This window comes from Lycium barbarum, chromosome 3 (genome assembly GCF_019175385.1).
Source record: "Lycium barbarum isolate Lr01 chromosome 3, ASM1917538v2, whole genome shotgun sequence".
NCBI lineage: Eukaryota > Viridiplantae > Streptophyta > Magnoliopsida > Solanales > Solanaceae > Lycium > Lycium barbarum.
In genome coordinates this window covers 134,992,302-135,015,044 of record NC_083339.1, presented here as the reverse complement: position 1 = coordinate 135,015,044, position 22,743 = coordinate 134,992,302, and the positions used below count along the sequence as shown (strand labels likewise).

Here is a 22,743-nt window from a genome sequence, read left to right as displayed (position 1 = left end):
GACTAGGGTTCTACCATATGATTATGATAATGAGTATGAAGTGTGTTAAAAGTGGCTCATGTTCAAGTGAATTACGATCAAGAAATTAATTATGTGAATAAGTGGTTAAATATTAGAACAAAGTGGGAGGCTATATAATTAATTATGGTATTAAGTAGGATTGCATGGATAAGTGTCCATGGTGGGCTGCCACATGGCAGTGCATTATCCAAGAGTGGCATTAAATTGGTCTTAAAAGTTGGATGAGTCAATGGTAACTCTTTTTACTTAAGGACACGTGAACTGACAAAAGCCACCTAAAATTCTTAAATTATACATTCTTTGCTTTGGATTAAGGAAAAGGAAAGATGCTGCATTATTGACATACTCATGGGAATATAGAGTTGGAACGTGTATTTTTATTTCTATAGGAGCAACATGAATTGTAATTTCAAGGATGTGAAGTGCAATTATATCAAGAACAATATATGAGTTTCACGCACCACATCGATCTCGTTGGTTTGTTTTATCGCGATGTTGACTTCGAACTTTCTTCGAAGTGAAGTAAGGTTGAAGAAGAGTATTTCTAGAAATATAAGATAAGAATTATTCTCTCCTAAACATATTAAAAATTCATCCCTGTTTTAGCAAAAAAAAAAAAAAGAAATTGAGACGGGAACTACGAAATTAATTACGGGGGCAACTAGTGAAACGTTGAATTTGAGAGGACATAATTCGGCCACCTATGCAAATAAAGTGATTAGGTGTTAACTTTATAAAACACATATAACAAAAGGTTGCCAGCAAATCATACCAATATACACGTCCTTGTTTGTAAAGCTAGCAAAGAAGAATGTTAATCTTTTGAGAGAAACAAAACACCAAGAACGTGCAATAACTATTCAATATACAAAAAGGGTATGGAAACCATTTTCTCCTATGAACCAACAGCCATGAAAGCAAGCACACGGACACGGCTATCCCAATCCATCTTTGAATTTTATAGCAAAAATTAAAATCTCAAGGGTGTTCTTCGTGCAAGGAGGCGGCAATACAAGAATATTGAATTGAGGAAGGAGAAATTGTGAAATTAGAACAAATAAGTGTAGAAATTCCTCCGAGTAAGTTAAGGTAAGATTTTCTCATTTTGTGGCATAATTTTATTAATGATGTTGTGATGGAAGGATTTAAATTGGATTAGACGAAATTGAAATTAAGAAAATACATGAAATCGTCGTTATATGAAATTGTGGGTTGAAATGGATTTTGAAAAGTTGTTGGGTTGTTAGAATTGTTATGGGTTGAATTGTGAGAATTTTATATGTATATCTCCGTTGTTGGTATTGTTGTTGGTTTGGCCGGGTTGAATTCCCGGATTGTTGTTGATTAAAAATTAGCCGAGCTAGAATCTCGGGGATGGTGTATTTACAGGGGAGATGCTGCCGAAATTTCGGTAGATTATAAATGAATTCATTTGAAGGATTAAGACAAGTGTATGATGCTGAGTCTAATGATTATGTCAACCTTCTTGAATGTAGACAAATAAGTTGGACGAATAGGCGTAGCTAGTAAGGCGCGACACAGGTATGTTAAGGCTCGTCCCTTTCTTTCAAAGGCATGATTCCTAACGTTATGAATTTATAGATGTTCCATATTTTCCTTGTCTTTAAAGGTTAGAAGTCTATGGTCCCAAGGCAATGATTATTTTTTCGATAACCCGTCAATGTTTTCCAAAATGTCCGTATTTTTTTAAAACAAAAGGTTTTTTTGGTTTTGTAAGCTTTTATGACAATGACGATGGATATGTTTTATAATGACAATGATGAAGTCAAATATGAGAAAATGTCTACGATAGATACGTTGACGATATGTTCTTACCATGAATATGACAGTATGAGGTTTATGATTTTATTATATGTTTTCTCTTAACGCTACTCTTTATTGATAGCCTCGCCTTATAATTTTAGTTCCTTCAAGGTGAGACATGGCGATTATGATTATTCCATAATATAATCGGAGGTTACCGACCTTACGTCACCCCGATAGACTTATAGCATTTCTTGGGCTCTCCTGCATGCTGCTCACATGATATATGTATATGGTATATGTATATGTATATGGGAAAAGGGGGCAGAGCGCTATAGACGCTGATATATGAACATGATACATGTATATATATATGGGGTAAGGGGAAAGGTAAGGCGCTATAGACGCACAACCACCTGATCAGTTGGAGTATGATACATGATATCGTCCCGGACGCGGGATGCCTGGACGCGGGATATATGGGCGAGCCGACGTATTTCGGCGCTATGACATAATATGATATGATATGATATGACATGATATGATATGATATGATATGATATGATATGACCAGATAAGTATGCATGGCATCCGCCTAAGCGGCACTCATATGTACAGGTTACTCTTTTATCTTATGACATGTTCTATGTTCCATACAGTTATTATTCATGCCTTACATATTCAGTACAATGCTTGTACTGACCCCCTCTTTCTTCGGGGGCTGCGTTTCATGCCGCGCAGGTGTACCCAGAGGAGTTAAAGCTAATATAGAAGATATTCCAGCAGAGTTGGAAAGCTCCACTTGTTCCTGGAGTGCTACCGAGTCAGAGTACATGTGCTACGATGTCTGATAAATGTTAGAGACTTTGCAGACAGAGTCGTGGGTATAGGATGTCGGTATTGTGAACGACTCTACTAGCCTATGTGTCATTTTATGTTATGTTATAGAGTCCATATGATAACAGATTATATTTGATTTGAGTACGATAAAAAAAAAAAAAATTGAAAGCTTTACTATGTTTTCCACTCCTTATTGATGTAAGAGTCCAAAGAGGTTAAGTATGTAATAAGAGTCAGCGGGTTCGCTCGGCTCCGAATACGGGGTCGGGTGCCCATCACACCCCAGTAAGATCGGGGTGTGCCACCTCACCAACACGACGAAGAATCTCAAAAGGGCCAATAAACCTCGGGCTCAACTTGTCCTTCTTCCCAAATCGCATCACACCCTTCATTGGTGAAACCTTCAATAGGACCTGCTCACCAACCATGAACTCTATATCACGAACCTTCCGGTCAGCATACTCCTTTTGCCTACTCTGAGCTGCCCGAAGCTTTTCCTGAATAAGCTTCGCCTTGTCCAAGGACTCCCTCAGCAAATCTGTACCCCAAGGTCGAACCTCAAAAGCATCAAACCACCCAATAGGAGAACGACACCTCCTACCATATAAAGCCTCGAATGGCGCCATATCAATACTGGAATGGTAGCTATTGTTGTACGCGAACTCTGCCAAGGGTAAGAATTTGTCCCAATGACCACCAAAATCAATAACACAAGCCCTCAACATGTCCTCAAGCACCTGAATAGTCCTCTCTGACTGACCATCTGTCTGCGGGTGGAACGCAGTGCTAAGATCTAACTGAGTTCCCAATTCCTTCTGCAAAGTCCTCCAGAAATGGGAAGTAAACTGAGTGCCTCTGTCGGAAATGATGGAAATAGGAACCCCATGCAATCGCACTATCTCTCGGATGTAGATTCTGGCCAACTTCTCCGCGTTATAAGTAGTCTGAACCGGAATGAAGTGTGCAGATTTAGTCAACCTATCCACAATAACCCAAATCGAATCAAACTTGCCCAAAGTCTTCAGAAGACCAACCACGAAATCCATAGCAATCCTTTCCCATTTCCATTCCGGAATGGGCATCCTCTGAAGCACACCACCTGGTCTCTGGTGCTCATACTTAACCTGCTGGCAATTCAAACACCGAGCAACAAACTCCACAATGTCTCTCTTCATTTGACCCCACCAATAGTGTTGCCTCAAGTTACGATACATTTTTGTTGCTCCTGGATGAATGGAGTATCTGGAACTATGAGCCTCTTTCATGTTCAACGGAATCAAATCACCAACCCTAGGAACGCAAATGCGCCCTTTAATCCTCAAAACACATTCATTATCAAGAATAGCCTCTTTGGCTTCTCCACTTAGCACTTTATCCCGAATCTTGCACAATTTCACATCCTCAAACTGCTGGGCCCTAATCTGCTCCAAAAGAGATGACCTCGCCTCCACACAAGCTAGAACCTTACCAGGTTCTGAAATATCGAGTCTCACCATACTATTAGCCAAACTCTGCACCTCCATGGCTAAAGGACGCTCTCCCACAATCAAGCGCGCCAAGCTACCCATACTCACTGCCTTTCGGCTCAACGCATCAGCTACCACATTTGCCTTTCCCGGATGATAAAGAATGGTGATATCATAGTCCTTAAGCAACTCCATCCATATACGCTGCCTCGAATTTAGGTCCCGCTGATTAAACACATGCTGAAGACTACGGTGATCCGTGAACACCTCACAATGGACTCCATACAAGTAATGTCTCCAAATCTTCAAAGCGAAGACTACTGCAGCCAACTCTAAGTCATGAGTGGGGTAGTTTTTCTCGTGAACCTTCAACTGCCTCGAAGCATACGCGATCACCCTACCCTCTTGCATCAGCACACAACCCAATCCAATCTGAGAAGCATCACAATAAACAGTAAAGTCCTTTCCCTCCACAGGTAAAGCCAAAATCGGAGCTGAAGTCAATAAAGCCATGAGCTTTTGAAAGGTCTCTTCACACTCATCGGGACCACTGGAAAGGCACATTCTTTTGAGTCAACCTAGTCAAATGGGAAGCAATAGATGAAAACCCCTTCACAAATCGACGATAGTAACTCGCAAGGCCCACGAAGCTCCGAATCTCAGTCACCGAAATAGGCCTGGCCCAATCTCTAACCGCCTCGATCTTCTTGGGATCAACCATAATCCCGTTCTTGGACACAACATGTCCTAAAAATGCTACAGAACTGAGCCAGAACTCACATTTGGAAAACTTGGCATACAATTTCTTCTCCTTCAACAGGCCAAGCACGATCCTTAGATGTTTCTCATGATCTTCCTTACTCCGAGAGTACACCAAGATGTCATCAATAAACACGATCACGAACGAATCCAAGTAAGTCTTGAAGATCCCATTCATCAAATCCATGAACGCTGCGGGGGCATTAGTAAGCCCGAAAGACATCACCAAGAACTCATAATGACCATAACGGGTCCTAAAAGCGGTCTTCGGAAGATCCTCCGCTCGAATCTTCAACTGATGATAGCCTGACCTCAAATCAATCTTAGAAACAATCGATGCGGCCTGAAGCTGGTCAAATAAGTCATCAATGCGGGGTATTGGATACTTATTTCTGATTGTAACCTTGTTCAATTGCCGGTAATCGATACACATCCGCATGGTACCATCTTTCTTCTTCACGAACAGAACGGGAGCTCCCCAGGGAGAAACATTAGGTCTAATAAATCCTTTACTCAACAAGTCTTGCAACTGCTCCTTTAACTCTCTCAACTCTGCCGGAGCCATCCGATAAGGTGAAATAGAAATAGGTCGGGTGCCTGGCTCCAAGTCAATGCAAAAGTCAATATCTCGATCAGGCGGCATACCGGGCAAGTCTGTGGGGAAAACCTCTGAGAACTCACAAACAACTGGCACCGACTCTAGGGAAGGGGTATCCACACTAGTATCCCGAACATGAGCCAAATATGCTAAACATCCCTTATCCACTAACTTCCTTACCCGAAGAAATGATATGATCTTCTTAGGTGCTGGACTAGGAGTACCCTTCCACTCTAACCGCGGAATACCTGGCATGGCCAACGTGACTGTCTTGGCATGACAGTCTAAAATAGCATGATAGGGAGATAACCAGTCCATGCCCAAAATAATATCAAAGTCCACCATATCCAAAATAACCAAGTCTACCCAAGTATCATACCCCATAAATGTGACAACACAAGACCTATAGACCCGATCTACTATCACAGAATCTCCGACAGGAGTAGAGACGCGAATAGGTACATCAAGCATATCACAAAGCATATCCAGACCCGTAGAGAAATAAGTGGACACATAAGAGAAAGTAGAACCCGAATCAAATAAGACAGAAGCTGATCGGTGACAAAACGAAATAATACCTGTGATAACCGCATCAGAGGCCTCGACCTTAGGTCTACCCGGAAAAGCATAGAAATGAGCACGTCCACCCTCGGACTGTGTGCCTTCACGATTACCACGGCCTGCCTGAGATCCTCCTCTCACTGACTGAGCGCTGCCCCTACCCGACTGATGACCACCTCTGCTAGGCTGATGGCCACCCCTGCCAGACTGCGAACCCCCTCTACAAGAATATCCTCTTCCTCTAGCTTGCGGTGCTGGAGGCCTAGATGTCTGAACTCTGGAACCTTGCCTGGATCTAGGACACTCTCTCGCGTAATGCCCTGTCCCACCACACTCAAAACATGCTCCTCTGGCTATAGGCTGCTGAACTGTCATAGAAGAACCAGAATACCCTCCGTGGTCTGAAGGTCGAGAGTAAGAACCCCGGGAAGTCTGCTCAGAACTGTGCCCGCTATAACCTGAAGGACCACCTGCTAAAGCCTGTAGTGATGACTGGATGGGGTGGCTGTAGGGATGATGACGAACCCTGTCATGGTGTCCCCCACCTCTAACAGGACCTCTGAAACTGTCAAATCTACGAGCTTTCTTGTCACCAACCCCACTATGTGCCCGACCCATCTCTGACTCAACCCTCCTGGCATGCTCTACTACTGACTGAAATGAGGCCCCAGAAGCCTCCAACTGTAAGGTCGCCAACCGAAGCGGAAGGTCCAAACCCTTCACAAATCTCCTCACTCTCTCAGCTTCTGTGGGAAGTAATGCCGTCGCATAACGGGACAAAGCGAGAAATCTGGTCTCATACTCCGCAACCGACCTACCCCGCTGCTCCAATGTCGAAAACGCATCCTTCCTGTTGTCTCTCAGAGTACGAGAGACATACTTTTCTAGGAATACCTGGTAGAACTGGGTCCAGGTCAAAGGTGGCGACCCAATTAGTCGACACTCCATGTAAGATCTCCACCACTGCTTGGCATCCCCAACTAACTGGAAAGAAACATAATCGACCCCGTGAGACTCCACTACACCCAACTTATGAAGCATCTCATGGCAGCTAACACTCATACGCATCCTTCCCGAAAGTACCATAGAACCAAGGAAGAGACATTTTGGTAAACCCCTCGAACAATTTTCTCTCCTCACTGGTCAACACTGGCCCATCCATAGGCCTTAGAGCAAAATCAGGCGCTGGAGTAGTATCAATACGGGGAGCCACTGCTGTTGCCGGCAATACCCTCGATGTCCGAAATCCTAAAGCAACCGTAGCATCGGGAGTATGACCTCCCACTCTAGTCTGCGAGCTATCTGGAGCAACTGGAATCATGCCCGCTTGAGCCAAACTGTCAAAGTACCCCAACACTCGAAACACCGCCTCCTGAAAATCAGGAGTAGCCGTGACCCCGGGCTGTGTCTCAGCAGCCCTAATCTCCTCCTCCGGAATGTCGTCAAGCTCCGGAGTCAACTCTATGTCCGGGTCCTGAGCATTTGCTGGTGCTTGGTTCCTATCTGGAATAGCTGCACGGCCTCTGGCCCTGCCACGTCCCCTACCTCGCCCACGGACAGCTACTCGGGCCACGGGTATGGATGCGGGTGCGGGTGCAGGTGCAGGCTCCTGGCCCCCAGTAGCAGTCGATCGCGTCCTCACCATCTGTGGGAGAACATAGAAATGAGGTTAAGATACCAATCTAAATAATCTCGCACGAAAAGAATGAACCAGATACCAATCGGATTGAACTAGCACGAAAAGAGAAAAAGAAGTTGAGTGTTTCCTAGATGTCCTATAGCCTCTCGAGGATGGGTACGGACGTCTACGTACCAATCCGCGAGACTCTACTAGACATTGCTCTTGTACTCATTAGACCAATTAACCTAGATGCTCTGATACCAACTTTGTCACGACCCAATTTGCGAGTCGTGGTGGCACCTACACTATCCCTCGGAGTAAGCGAACCACATTACTAATAACAAGTTGAATAAGCGGAAAATTAAATAAAAATAAATTATTAAGTCTTAAATACTTATCATAACTAGAGATGTCATGACGACCCCAAAATATGGTCAAATGGTACAAGAGCGCTAACATAGTACGGAATATAAGTCTGAAAATACCCGAAGGCTACATATTGTCTGTCGAATAGAAAAACAGAAATAAATAGAGGAGGTCCTTCAGGGGCCACGGATGACCAAGTAGCTCACCCTGAATGACTGAAAGATGTCACCCTCGCGTATCAGCCACGGGGCGTAGAACTGGAACCTGGATCGTACTCTACACTCAACAAAAGTGCAACAAGAGTAGTATCAGTACAACACTTGTACCGGTAAGCATCATAGGCCGACAATGATTAGATAACGCATGAAGAAGTGGAAACAACAAGTAGCACATAGAGGAAAAAGGTATGGTCACGTATCATATACAAGTAAAGTGTAAAGAAATCATAAAATCAACCAAGACAGATATAATTCACCAAATGATCAGTCAAATATATGAGTGGATGAATGCAATGCAATGCAATAGTCACCTCTCTCACTCCACTCTTGTACACACATGCTAAGGGCAGTGCCTCAAAGCCATGACCCATGGGGGACCCGCGAAGTCCATGTACCACTCATGCTCTCCGGCAGAAACCTCGGAGGCTATTAATCACTCTCAATCTCCGGCAAAGACCTCGGAGTCTCTCTATCACTCTCCATCTCCGGCAAAGACCTCAGAGTCTCTCAATCACTCACCTCACCAATCATCACAACAATAATATGGAAAGCATGCCATGCATGATATCAGTCTCAACAATATCACCAATATAAATCAACAAGTACAAGTCATATTACTGTCCACTGTTCAATTATCAATATTACCATTCATTTTCATGTGATGAGTGAACTAGTATGTGACGGAGATACAAACAAGTGATAATCACATACATAACGCATTTGGCGACAAGCCCACATAACAGCTGACAAATCAACCTAATTGGAATTCATCTCCACTTCATGCCCGAAGGCCTATCATGCTATCCCCGTCACGTTCTACAACTACATACGATTCTCTAATCAGAGTCTAACTAAAGTAGACCGTAACCTACCTCAATGCTGAACAGGTGCCACGAACTCTCACACCAACGCTTTTCCCTTCCGAAGTGCTTCCAAACGGACAGTGTCTATCAAATATATAACTTACGTTAATTACGAGTCTAAATCCTAACTTAGGATTTAATTCTCACTTTTCACAACTCAAATACCATGGATTTGAAGATTTTCATATAATCCAATACACTCAATATTCCATTACATCTACACAATATATATAAATTAACAAAAAAATAAAACTTCAAATTGCAAAGTCAACCACCTCTAATGCATTAAATATATATATATATATATATATATATATATATATATATATATATATATATATATATATATATATATATATATAATATTTCTCTAAACTTCGTGTTGGTACCTTTCAGCAACCCAAACATCCTTTTTTTTTCAAACACAAATCTCAACCTTACTTAGTCCATGGATGAGATAACAATAAGTAAATTATAAATTTGGCAGAGGGATATGCATTTTTAAACTCAAAATTGTTCTCGCCTTGAAAGAATTTCATGGAGAAAATGGAAAATAGAAGCTCAAATTATTGTTGCTGCTCATTGTGATCTTAAAATGAAAATGAAGTACAACAACAAATCTTTTGGTACATACACATCATGATATCAATGGATCAAGAAGACAATTATCTCATCTAATATCAAAAGGTAAGCAGTGGTGCAATTACCCAAAACTACACGTGTTGATTTATGTGGAACAAGACTAATGACGGTTTAAAATGTTTAATCTCCTTTCAATGTTTAATAATTATGGATAAACTACTACGAATTCCTATATTATAATACTAATAAACCACTAATAACTTATCAATTTAAGACAAACGTTAACATTCCATAGAACAATTATGACTTAAATAAAATAATATATATTTTATCATATTTTAATTTTCTTTCCAATCCCATGTCAAAAGAACATTTTTTTGTACAAATAATTCTCAAAGAGTTTGTGGTGATGGAAATCTGCAGCAGTTGTGCGATAATTGTACACCATATCAAAAGAAAATATCAAAATGGTCCTTAATGAGAATAAAAAGACACACAAACAAAAAGAGCTGTTTGTGTGAACTTAAAGAGAAGAAATCATAGGAATGTTAGACCCACTGCTTTTCACCAAAGAAGAAACGTACAATTTCCATTATCCAACAACCATTCTATAAACGTTTCTCATAACATATAATAATCAATAATATATTCCGTATATTATAACCAAAACATAACTTATTTATACACAACATTCGTAAAGTTATTTAACACACTGAATTAAAGCCCTTACCTGTGTCAGGCAAGTTGCCCCCTCCTTTTTGCTGGAAACGCACGGATTTTTTTTTTCTATTGTTATGATTTAAAAGTGCAAACCCTATTAACTTTAATCCATTTTATATGGCCAGGTAACATGGGGTATTAAATAAATTATGGGTTTGGCCCATTAATTACCAATTAAAATAATTGTCCAAAATAATTCTTTTTTACTCGATCAATATGTATAAGGTAAAAATTGACCCATTTAGTAAATTACATTACTCACCAACTTATACCTTATATAAGTGCAATTAAAATTCCTATGAATAAGATATTCACACACATTAAATAAATATATTCCAAAAATTACCCATCAATTATATAACCGTGCCCCTATCCCCACAAGTTAAGAATACCATTTAAAGTTACGGAAAGGTGTTTTAACGAAAAAGAGTTCAAATGTGCTAAACGACCAAACGGGTCGTTACAACATGCTTTTATTATGGCATAATTTGACAATTAGCACATGATTCTTTCCCTTTTATAATCTTTTCACTATTTTCTTGATTTTTGCAACCCTCGTTCTCCTTCTTTAACTAGACTCAGAGTCATTTTTTTCCACGGATTGCCCTTCAAAGGCACTGGTCTTTAATTTTTATCCCTCAAATTATTGGTCTTTAATTTTTTCTCTTCATCTAAAACTTATGAATTTCGTATTTAAACACCCGCTCAGTCAAAAATTAAAAAAATATTCGCAAGACAAAGTTTGGATCTCCAGTGTACTATTTTGAAAAACAAAAGTTTGGATCTCCAGTGTACTATTCTGAAAAACAAGAACTACAACCTACCGTGTACGTATTTGTCGTTATTGATTTCTCTCGGGCACCAAACGTTCAAGAAAATAGTTCTTTGAAAAATTAATTATCAATTTTTCGATCAAATTCTATCATTCTAACTTTACAGTATTATTTTTCTTTTTGATATTTTACGTTGGTACATATTATCTTTTTAAATATTTATAGAATATAAATATGTCAACTAACAAAAGAATTAATGGAAGAAATCGATTATAAAATATTTATATTCATAATTTTGCATCTCAAACAAATGAAAAATGTATGTGAAAGTGGTTTTTTTCTTTCATTTTTTTGAAAATTGTTAAGGCCCCTCCTTAAGCTTTTGTTTTAGTCCTTCATCAACATTGAGCCGCCCCTCCAAACAACTCACGAGTCACGACCCATAAGAATTACTATGTAGCAAATTGAAAGGTGATTTTGTCTTTTAATTTAATTTATAAAACAAGAAGAGCTCGCATTATATGTTCTAACCAGAAATTATTCTCACAAAAAATCATTTGCAAATTCAGTTGGGTTATTCAATAAAAATTAACTACGTCAAAGTTGTTTCAAAGTGATTTGAAGTATACTTTCACCAGCGTTTAAATCAGCCGACTTAGTTTAGTGATAAATAGATTAATCCTTTAAAATACGTCCAATTTATAAAGAATTAATTGTTGTCTGCCCTTCCATGGCACTGGGAAGAAGATGCTCGGGTGTTGCAAACGAAATACATTTAGGGCATGTTTGGAAAGCCACCCAGATAATTGGAATTGGGTGTAATTGGATGTAATTACACAGTTTGATTTGTTTATTTGACCAAGTAATTACATAGTTAGGTGGGAATTGAGTGTAATTGAGAGGGTGTAATTACACTCTCCAATTCTCAAGGGGGAGGGGGGAGGGGGAGGGTTGAGAATTAGATGTAATTACAGGATTACTTTTTAGTTTGTTTCTTTTTTTTTTTTTTTATAATTTTTTTAATTTTTTTTTATTACTATTATATTATTTTAATTTCTTTTGATTTTTAACTTATTTTTTATTTCTATTATTTTATTTCTTATTTTTACTTTTTTTTTAAATGTATTTTTCATATTATTTATTTTTCATTTCCTTTCTTCTCATTCGCAACCTTTACTTCTTGTGGTTTCACATAATTGCTCGTATTTTTTTAATTTTATTCATTTAGCATAACTGTGCTATCATTCTAATTTTTGAAACAAAACCTCTTAATACTGGAAAGAATGAGTCATTAACAATAGGGCTGGGCATATTAACGGTTAAACCAATAACCCGAATCAATTAATGGGTTATTGGGTTAATGGTTTGGGTTAATGGATTACTGGTTCGGGTATCGGGTGGTGCCTTGTGGTTATTGGCTTATTGGTTCGGGTCACGGTTTGGCCATTTTTGTTAACGGGTGAACCGATAACCCGATAACCATTTATTTAATTATAATTCTACCGTTCCATATATAAAGTCACTTGACTAAATTTAGGGTTCACTTGATTTCCACTTCATAAACTCAGTCTCTCAAGCGGCGTATCACAACAGAAACCCTTCTCCTCCAACTCGCAAGACGCAAGCCCGACTTGAAAACGTAAACTTACTAAACTATTTTTTACTTCTTCTACATTGCTTTCAATTCTCACTCTTGTTTATGTGTTTTTGTATTTCTCTGTTTTGGGGTGTTTGTTGGGGTTGGGAAATTAGGGAAATCACTTCCTAGCAGAAAAAGTTCTTCGTTCTTGAATGTTTTTTGTTCGACATAGTCTTAGGAGATGAAGCGACTTTCAGTTTTGAAGATGGGTTCCTTGTTCTTGAATTTTTTTTGTGTGAAATCTTAACGGTTAAACCGATAACCGAACCGATAACAAACAACAACCGATTAACTGATAACCCATTAACCGATATCTTAACGGTTCTTTAATGGTTTAACATGTCTACAAACCGATAACCGATAAGTTGAACCGATAACATTGAAACCCGAACCGAACCGACCGATATACCGCCCTAATTAACAAACTTGGCATATAACGAGTGACATTATTCAAGTAGAATTTCGTTGTGAATGAGGTTATAGACCTATATTTTCCTTTTCTTTTGAGTTATTTACTTAAGTTACGTTAAAACTTACTTGTGTAATGTTGGAATTTGAGATAAGAGTATTATGTTAAACTTTTTCTTTTGGATTTTGAATTTAGGTTATTTGTTTTCACATTGCATGTTGTTTATTTTTCACTTACATTTGATGGATATTTTGTGTCAAACATTTGAATAATGTTATGGCATTATATTTATAATTTTTTTTGTCAAGCATCCAATTCATGACGTTCTCACCAAAAAAGTCTTCTTTTAAGTTTTATAATTAATTTAAATTAAATATTAATATTAATTTTAAAATATATATATCAATTATTTTTTACAATATTAGTTACAAATATATGATTATTAATTAATATATTTTCAAGAAACAATGTGTTATTATATAACTAATTTAATATCATTTATAAAGGAAAATATTTTTTAAATATTAATTTTAAATTTTATTTTTAAATTAAATTATTTGTGCAATTATACTCGTGCAATCAAACAACACACTTATAGTTATACTGTAATTTTATTATGACAAATAAATAAGTCGTTGTGTAATTACTGCCCCAGTAATTACACCCATTCCAATTAGCAGGTGTTCCAAACGGGCCCTTACTTGCAGCTCAAGCTTACCATCACTTTCACATATAGCTATCGTTCCTAATTTACTTTTCGGAAAAGGGCCATAATTACCCTCGAATTTTAAAAAATAGTTCATCCATACCCTTCGTTATACTTTAGGGCCATTATACGCTTACCGTTATACTATGGAGTCAATTATACCCTTATGTCTAACGGCTGCCACGTGGCATCATCCCAGCCCTTCAAAATTATTTTACTCTCAAATAAATTTTTGCCCACTAAAATAACTCAACCCGACCCGAATTATTTTTTTTTCCAGTAAAACTAATATGGATAATTTTTCCAGCAAAAGAAAATAAAATAAATTTGTTATTAGTTGGCTGGAAAAAAAATTGGGACGGGTTGGGTTATTTTAGTGGGTAAAAAATTATTTGAGGGTAAAATAATTTTAAAGGGTTGGGATGATGCCATGTGGCAGCCATTAGTCATAAAGGTATAATTGACCCCATAGTATAACAGTAAGGGTATAATTGGCCCTAAAGTATAACGAAGGGTATGAATAAACTATTTCCAAAAGTTCAAGGATAATTTTGGCCCTTTTCCGTTTACTTTTTCTCTTTTTAGTTTTTTTTCTTTTTCTTTTCCAGTCACAGTCAGCCACGTTTAGGATACTGATTGATCGGTATTGGCCATCTTTTTCTTTCTATTTTTTCTCAAAATAGACATACAAATAATCTGCCTCAACTTTTTAAGCATGCTTGATTTTCTGAAAATTAGCTTTTGATCTTAATAAGTGTCCCACAGATATTTAATTAAATTTGTTAATGTAAATTTGGTTATTATCTATAATAATTTGGATAATAATGAGATTTAAGTTATTAATTCAATAAATATACGGATAAATTAGATACAATTATCCAACCAAACAATTCTATGTTTTGGGTGTTATTAATTGTGAAAAGTCTTTTTTTTTTTTTTTTGTGAAAATAGGATCTCTTACCCTCTTACAATTTGAATAGAAGAAAATGAGTTTTTTAAAATATCTTATGTGTTTTTTTTTCCAGATCTTTTATGTATAAAAAATGAAGATCTCTTGTAAAAAAGCCATAAAACTAAATAAAGTTTGTAAAGGATCAAAAATCCATTTTCCTGTTCTTTTTTGTTTGTCTGTTGTTTTAATAATGATAATAACAAATAAATAAAAGGCTTGATATAAGATTCCTGATTATCTGACAATGATCATAAAAGCTTGAATTCTATTTAGCCATTCTTTTTGCCATTTCAGTGGTTTATTTTCAAAGATGATTATTTCGATATGAATTAGTTCTTTCAAGGAAATGAGATTTTTTTTGCTCTTACAATTTGAATAGAAGAAAATGATTTTTTTTCAGTTCTCTTATGTGTAAAAAATAAAGATCTCTTGTAAAAGGATCATAAAACTAAACAAAATTTATAAAGGGCCAAATAATTATTTCTCCCAATTTTTTCTAATTCTCTTGTCATATTAGTTAGGTCCGTGACATTGTTTTATAGTATTATACTCTTCTTTTATCGATCTTTTTATAATTATTTTCTCAATAGCCAATTTGTTCTTACTTTAAACAGGGAGGAAACATGATAAGTATATACTCTGCAAAAGACTATATGCAACCTCTTCTCTATTTCTTGATACAAAATTCTGTATTAAGAAAAAGTACCAATTCCAATTATTGAAGGTGCTTATTGTTTAACAAATAAAAGTAACAGGAGAAACACAAGCACTGAACCAAATTCATCCTTAATTAAGCCCTTATAAGAGACTTCCCTAAAATGTTTCACCATCTTTAGCCAGTTTCCTTTTTATACGGTCGATGACTAAAAGAGCTAAATGTATGGAATACAGTCATGACATGTTCTTTTCTCTTTTAAGCATTTTCTTTTCTTTCCTATGACAATTAGCCACGTTTAGGATATTGATTTGACCTGTCCTTTTTTCGTCCTTCTTATAGATCAATAGATATACAAATAATCTGACTCAACTTTCCACTTCATTTTCAAACGTGCTCGCATTCATTAACGTGTACAAGTCATTTATTTCGCCTTTTTTATGCCAGCGAGAAATTGCCACGTCTCCGCCAACTTGATCTTATATTAAATGAGGCGAAGTTTCATACTCCACATTACTCACTTTAATTTATGACCCATTATTGCATAATTGCGACATTTATCCTGAAATAATAATTGGATGGGAATTCATTTAATTGATAGTTAAATTAATAAAAACAAATGAGAGACGTCAAATTAACGTCATCCAAATAAAATATAAAAGAAATTACGGTCTTTATTGTTTCGATTGCGCGTTAATAAGTTCAACCGATGATTTTTCATTCTTTGACTTTTTACTGCCGCTATTCATGAGCACAGAGCACACATCACTTCATAATTAGTTTTGAAAATGGCATCCAAATAACATATTCACTTACTTTGATTGATGGTTCTTTTTAATCATATCTCCGAAAGATGACCACCCAAAAAAGAGGATTCTTTGATATCATAAGTTCATTATAGCGTCTTATATATTCATTCCACTTCTGTTTTTCCCAATTTCATCATCATCATTAACAACAACATACCCGAAATCCAATAAAGTAGGGTAAAAGAGGATAGAATATATGCAGACTTTGCCCCTACGTGGGACGTAGAGAGATTGTTTCCGACGTATTCTTGGCATAAGAACAAAAAATCGAAGCAGGATAGAAATAATGAATAAACCATGGAAACATACTATAAAAGCATGACAGAGCAATAACAACAAAGTTTTATATAGTTTGTAATATTGGAATAATAATATTTTAAATTATTTAGGTACAAATAACTCGTTCGGGTATCATAGATGAAATAGGTATCATCCTTGAAAATTTATTTTGGGTACCACTGGTGAAATATTCCAACCAACATGTTGTGACACAATCTCTCAGAACAAGTGTCTATTTCAACTACTCCATATTTGTCACTTTTAATTCAAATCATAATAGGCTTGTTGTATCTCAAAGGAGCGTTGTCTGCTAATCCCATAGATGGGGAATCACTCATTTGAGACAGTGATAATATCACGCCTCAAGCATTTTCGTTCTAGTCTCTTCATCTAATTTCTAACAATTCAAAAGAGTGATTTCTGACTATTATGGAAATCAATCAAAATTTTGGATTCTCTTTGATGAATACGGACTTCATCAAACTTGATAGGTTTGATGGAACCAACTTCACTCGCGGGAAGGATAAGATGGTGTTTCTTCTCACTACTTTGCAAATTTATTTTGATTGGGATCCTGAAATTACTGCTCTTCCAGAACCAACTAAGGGAGAATTTGAAACTCTGTGAAAGTATTAAGGAAGTAACGTGAAGAAGATGAAATAATTTGTCATGGGCATATTCGCAATACGCTCACTAATCAATTATATGATCTCTATTCAAATTTGAAGACTCCAAAATAAATATGTGATGCGCTAGAGGAAACATATATAAAAAAAAAAAGTACATATAAGTTTCTTTCTTTGCAATATTTTGAGTTTAAAATTAAAGAGAATTGATCAATCATGGATCAAATTTATAAACTGCAAGTGTTAGTTTCTAAACTGCGAGATCTTGATGTGAAAATTCCTGATGCTATGCAAATTGGTGCAATTCTGTCCAATATGCCTAATTTATGGAAGAATTATAGAAAGAAAATTTTGCATTCTCGTGAAAATCTAAATTTTGAGCAATTCAAACCCCATCGGCAAATCGAAAGTGAAACTCGAGCACACAATTCAGAGTTTCAACCTGTTTCAAAGATTAATAATCTGAGTCACTATGTTGAAAGCAAGTCAAAGTATGAAAAAATTTCTAGCCCTGGTCTTAAAGCCAATAAAAAGGTTTTTAAGGAAAAGGCTATAAAATCAGTTACTTACTTTAATTGTGGCAAGAAAGGCCATTTTGCTTGTGAGTGCAGGTTTAAAAAGAAAGGAAAGAATTTAGGAATCTCAGAAAATTTCGACAAGGAAAACATGATTGAGGAAGCTGTTACAGATTTGGTTGCTATGGTATCAAATTTAAAAAGGCCAAACCCATCGACAGACACCTGTGGTCGTCCACTTCTTTCACTTGAGCACCTAAAGTGGCCCTTGTTCCATTTAGACACTTCAGGTGGGTCATTCCTATTCCACTTAGACACTTTTTGCACCGTTATTGGAGCAAAACCAACACCAAAGGGGGCGCCACCTCATTGCACATCCAACCGGCCCAAAAGCCCCAATTTTTAATGGTCAAAACTCCATGAATTTACAAATTAGTGAATTTACAATTAAAATGAGTTGGCACAATTTAATTGAGTTGACACAATTTAAATGAGCTGACACAATTTAATTGGCCACTTAATCCATGTAGGAGACGACTGGTGTTGGTCTTGCTCCGATAACAGTGTAAAAAGTGTCTAAGTGGAATAGGAATGGCCTACCTAAAGTGTCTAAATGGAACAAGGGTCACTTTAGATGCTCAAGTGAAAGAAATGGACGACCACAGGTGTTTGTCGATGAGTTTGGCCATTTAAAAATTGAAACGGCAGCATAAGTAAACATGGTTGATCCCTCAAAGTCAGAAGAATGGTGGCTATATTCTGGCGCTACCATTCATGTTTGCAACAACAAAAATTTATACAAGAAAAATGAAGAATGCAAGACGCCTGAAGGTGTTTTTATTGGCAATGATGCTTTGGAAAAAACTAACTTTGTTGAATGTTTATCATGTGCCTAAAATTAGGAAGAATTTAGATTCTGCAAGTTTTTTATCCAAGAAAGGATCTAAGATTGTCATAGAATCTTATAGCGTTATTATTTCTAAGAATTCTATGTTTTTGGGAGGTATTAATAATATTAAGAGTTCTGTTTATATCTCTGAGTCAAATTCTATGTTATGACGTGTTAGATTAGGACATTTAAATTTTGGTTTTATGAAATTTATGTCCATGAACTTAGATTGCAATCATAAAAAAATACATAGTGTGAGGTTTGCATTCAAGCAAAAATGACAAAGAAATCTTTTCCTAGTGTTGAAAGAAATTCACAACTGCTTGAAATTATGCATTCTGATATATGTGAATTAAATGAAATTTTAAAATGAGGAGGAAAGAGATATTTTATTACTTTCATCGATGATTATTCTAGATATAGTCATGTCTATTTAATCAAAACAAAAGATGAAGCCTTTGAGAAATTCAAGAAATTTAAATCTGTTGTGGAAATCAAAAGGATCAAAAGATCAAAATGTTAAGAAGTGCTAGGGGAGGAGAGTGTTTCTCCAATGAATTTGTTGAATTTTGTGAAGTTCATGGAATTATACATCAGAAAACTTCACTTTACACTCCACAACAGAATGGTTTGGTTGAAAGAAAAAATCAAACGTTAATAGATATGACTAGCTTTGCTTTTAAACGTTCAATTACCTCAAGATTTGTGGGGAGAGGCTATACTAATAGCTTGTCATATTCTTAATAGAGTTCCTTTTAAGAAAATTCAGACCTCTCCATATGAGTTATGGAAAGGTGGAAAACCTAACTTAAATTATTTGAATGTGTGGGGGTGCCTAACCTTTTATAAGGTTCCTGACCCTCAAAGATCAAATTTAGGTCCAACAGGTATTAAGAGCATATTTGTTGGTTATGCACAAAGCTAAAAAGTATATAGACTTTTTGTTATATCCCGCATTTTATGCAATTGGATAATTCAAGACAATCGCGGGAAGACGACAAGCAAGGCCCCATTTTATGATTTCTTGGCACATGAGTTGGTTATGAAAAATTTAGAAGTGAAGACAATGAGAATGGTTAAGAGCATAAAGGGGAATTCGCGACATGACTCGTGGAAATACGAAGGAAGACGTAGGGCAAATTGGAAGTCGGAAAAATTGTTTTCAAGAATTGCAAGAATTAGCCAAAAGACAAAGTGGGCTTGACATTTTTTTAAGGGAAGATCATAAGCCCAACCGTCCATATTGATGGGCTAGGCCCAAAATTGAATATATTGTGAAATAAATAAGATGAATAAGTCATCTTTATCACCTTACTCTCTAGAACTTTCAAGAAAAGAAGAACAATAGAAAGGAAGGGCAAAAACCCCAAGGCATTCGGCCATAAGGAAAATTCCAAGAAAAAAATTGTAAAATTCCTCCAAAAATTGTATTCAACTAATTAGAGGGTACACAACAAAGTGGAGTTGTTGTTGGAGCAAGGAAAGTTCAAAATCATACAAGTTGCCAAGAGTAGACAAGTGAAGAAGTTGAGGAAGAAAGGTGAGTTTCAATCTTGTTTATGGGTTCTATATGGTTTATATGTGTTGTAGTATGCTTAAATAGATGAAATCCGTGAAGTAGAGGAATATAATATATAGCCGTGTGCATGTATATAGTTGTAGGGGTTATGTTTCAATTATTTTGCCTAGTAGTTGGTTGTTGTTGTTGTGAATACTATATTGAGATGTGGAGAATGAAAGTTGAATGAATTTGGAAAAATTGTGGTATACATGCATGTTGGCCGTGTGTTGTAAGTGTGTGTATGACCGTGCATGTGTGTGTAAGGTGTGGCCGTGAGCTTGTGGTAGGGTATGGAAGGGAATGAGTCAATTTTATGTAGCGTATTGGTTGTGGTTATGTTGCGGATTCTGTGTTGTTAATGAATGCATAATGACTCTAGTGAAGTTGTTGTAATTAGGGACTTGTTTAGGAGCTACGTGAATGGAACGGGATGTCTCTTTGTATGTATGAATGACAATAACGTTAGTATGGTGTTATCGGAATGTATATTATGAGGTTGATATTGTATTCATTGAAGTTGTAAAGTTTTGAGGGAGGTAGCAAATCGATATTATGTGCCTTGATTGGAATATGTGAAGCGCTAGTGTAATTGTCGAATTATGTTAACCGTTTGGCCGGGTTTGAATTCCCGGGTTGTGTTTGATGAGAATTTGATGAAATTGAATGTTGAGGATGGTATATTTACAGAGGAAATGCTGCCGAAATTTCGGTAGCAAAGTGCTTCCTTAAGATTCTAACTCAAAATGTACTAATGAAAGTTTTGGTAAAAATGACCAATTCGCAGATTTCGACGAGATTGTGATGTGAATTTGGAGTAGCTAAAGGAGCGGAAAGAGGTATGTAAGGCTTCGCCCTTCTTTCTATGGCATGTCTTAGATATAATGAGTCGGGCACGAGCCTCGGGGACAACCCGGTTCCCCGGAATCCGTACCTAAAGTTTTCAACTTTTCGTTCAATTGAATTGAAGTAGAAAGTGTGCAAAATGATGAAAAAACCTTCTAGACCCCTATAACTTGCCTAAGTGGGACCCGATTACCCTAAGACTCATACAAGTAACTCTATGACACGTAATATGGGTAAATTGTATACGCTACCTCGTCCGGCCCGATACTCTCGGATTTTCCTATAGTCTTGGTTAACGTACTTGCAGTGAATCTAAAGGGGGCCTTTGATCCCGATTCCGTCACCAAGTAATAAGTGCTATGACTACCCCAACGGGAGTGCCCCTATGATGATAATGATAATGACAATGTCGGGCAAGAGAATGTAGCTATGATAAATACGACCGGAACGACCCTATGACTAAGCCAAGTACCTTATGTAAACATTAAATTGATAAACTAATTTTCTAAATCGTATTTATACCTTCTAGTTATAATCTTATTTTCTAAGATTCCAAAACCTATGACTGTCACCTAAAATGCCTGCGATTTCATTTTTGGTTACTGTAACACTATTCTCCGTTAATAATCTCACTTTAAAATACTTGTTCCTTCTAGGTGAGACAAAGCTATCACTAGCATTTCGTACTGTAATCGGAGGTTACCGACCTTACGTCACTCCGATGGATACATGATTTTCCTTGGCTCTCTTGTGTGCTTATAGGATATATGTATATAAAGCGAGTAAACGTGTATGGATATGTATGTATACTAGATAAAGAAATTGTATATGAGACATGTATATGCATAAAAGAGGAGTAAGCGTATATGTATGTGTATATGGGGAAAAAGGGAAGGGCCACTACTATATCACCACCTGATTCAGCTGGATTCCATCCTGGACGCGGGATGCCCGGACGCGGGATATGGGATGAGCCGTACGCGGCGTCTGTATATATATATATATAATGTGTGATACATGTGTGATGTAATATGTTGGGTTATCGTTGGGGAGGGGATTGGGGGAGCCGATTGTATTCGGCGTCTGTAAATGTAAGCAAAAGATACCGTTACTGAAACGTACTGTTTTATTTCTGTACACGAGAATAAGTAATATGAAAATGTTGAGTCCTATGCCTATGAAAAGAAACGTTTCAAGGATGGAAAGGCAAGTCTACATGACAGCCGGCCCGAAAAGGGGCCTCCCTACTCACAGGTTACGTTCTTGCCTCGTTATACGCGCTATGACTCTGTGATATTATTATTGATCGTACTTTATGTTACTGCTTGAACTGTTTTCCATGCCTTACATACTCGGTACATTATTCGTACTGACGTCCCTTCTTGTGGACGCTGCGTTTCATGCCGCGCAGGTCAGCAGGTATACGGACCAGATTCCTAGTGCCCTATCAGCAGCATTCGACAGCGCTCTAGTTGTTCCGGAGCCTTATTTCACCGGTACTATTTTGTGTATGTATTTTCGGGCGCGACAGTACTCGGCCCTTTCTCTGTATAAATGTACTATGTCTAGAGGCTCGTAGACAGATATACACAGTCAGCTATGTACAGTTTAATGTATTTTATTCCGAATGGTCCGCGTTCTGGTGTAACGCGATATTAGAAAGTTTACTGCAAATGTTAATGTTTAGAAAAAAAAATATGGCACTGCT

At 37.1% G+C, this 22,743-nt stretch overlaps 1 pseudogene; it reads right to left on the bottom strand.

The window, feature by feature from the left end:
* Positions 1 to 2,542: 2,542 nt before the first annotated feature.
* LOC132631413 (uncharacterized) lies at positions 2,543 to 7,050 on the bottom strand (annotated as a pseudogene).
* Between the last annotated feature and the right edge of the window lie 15,693 nt (positions 7,051 to 22,743).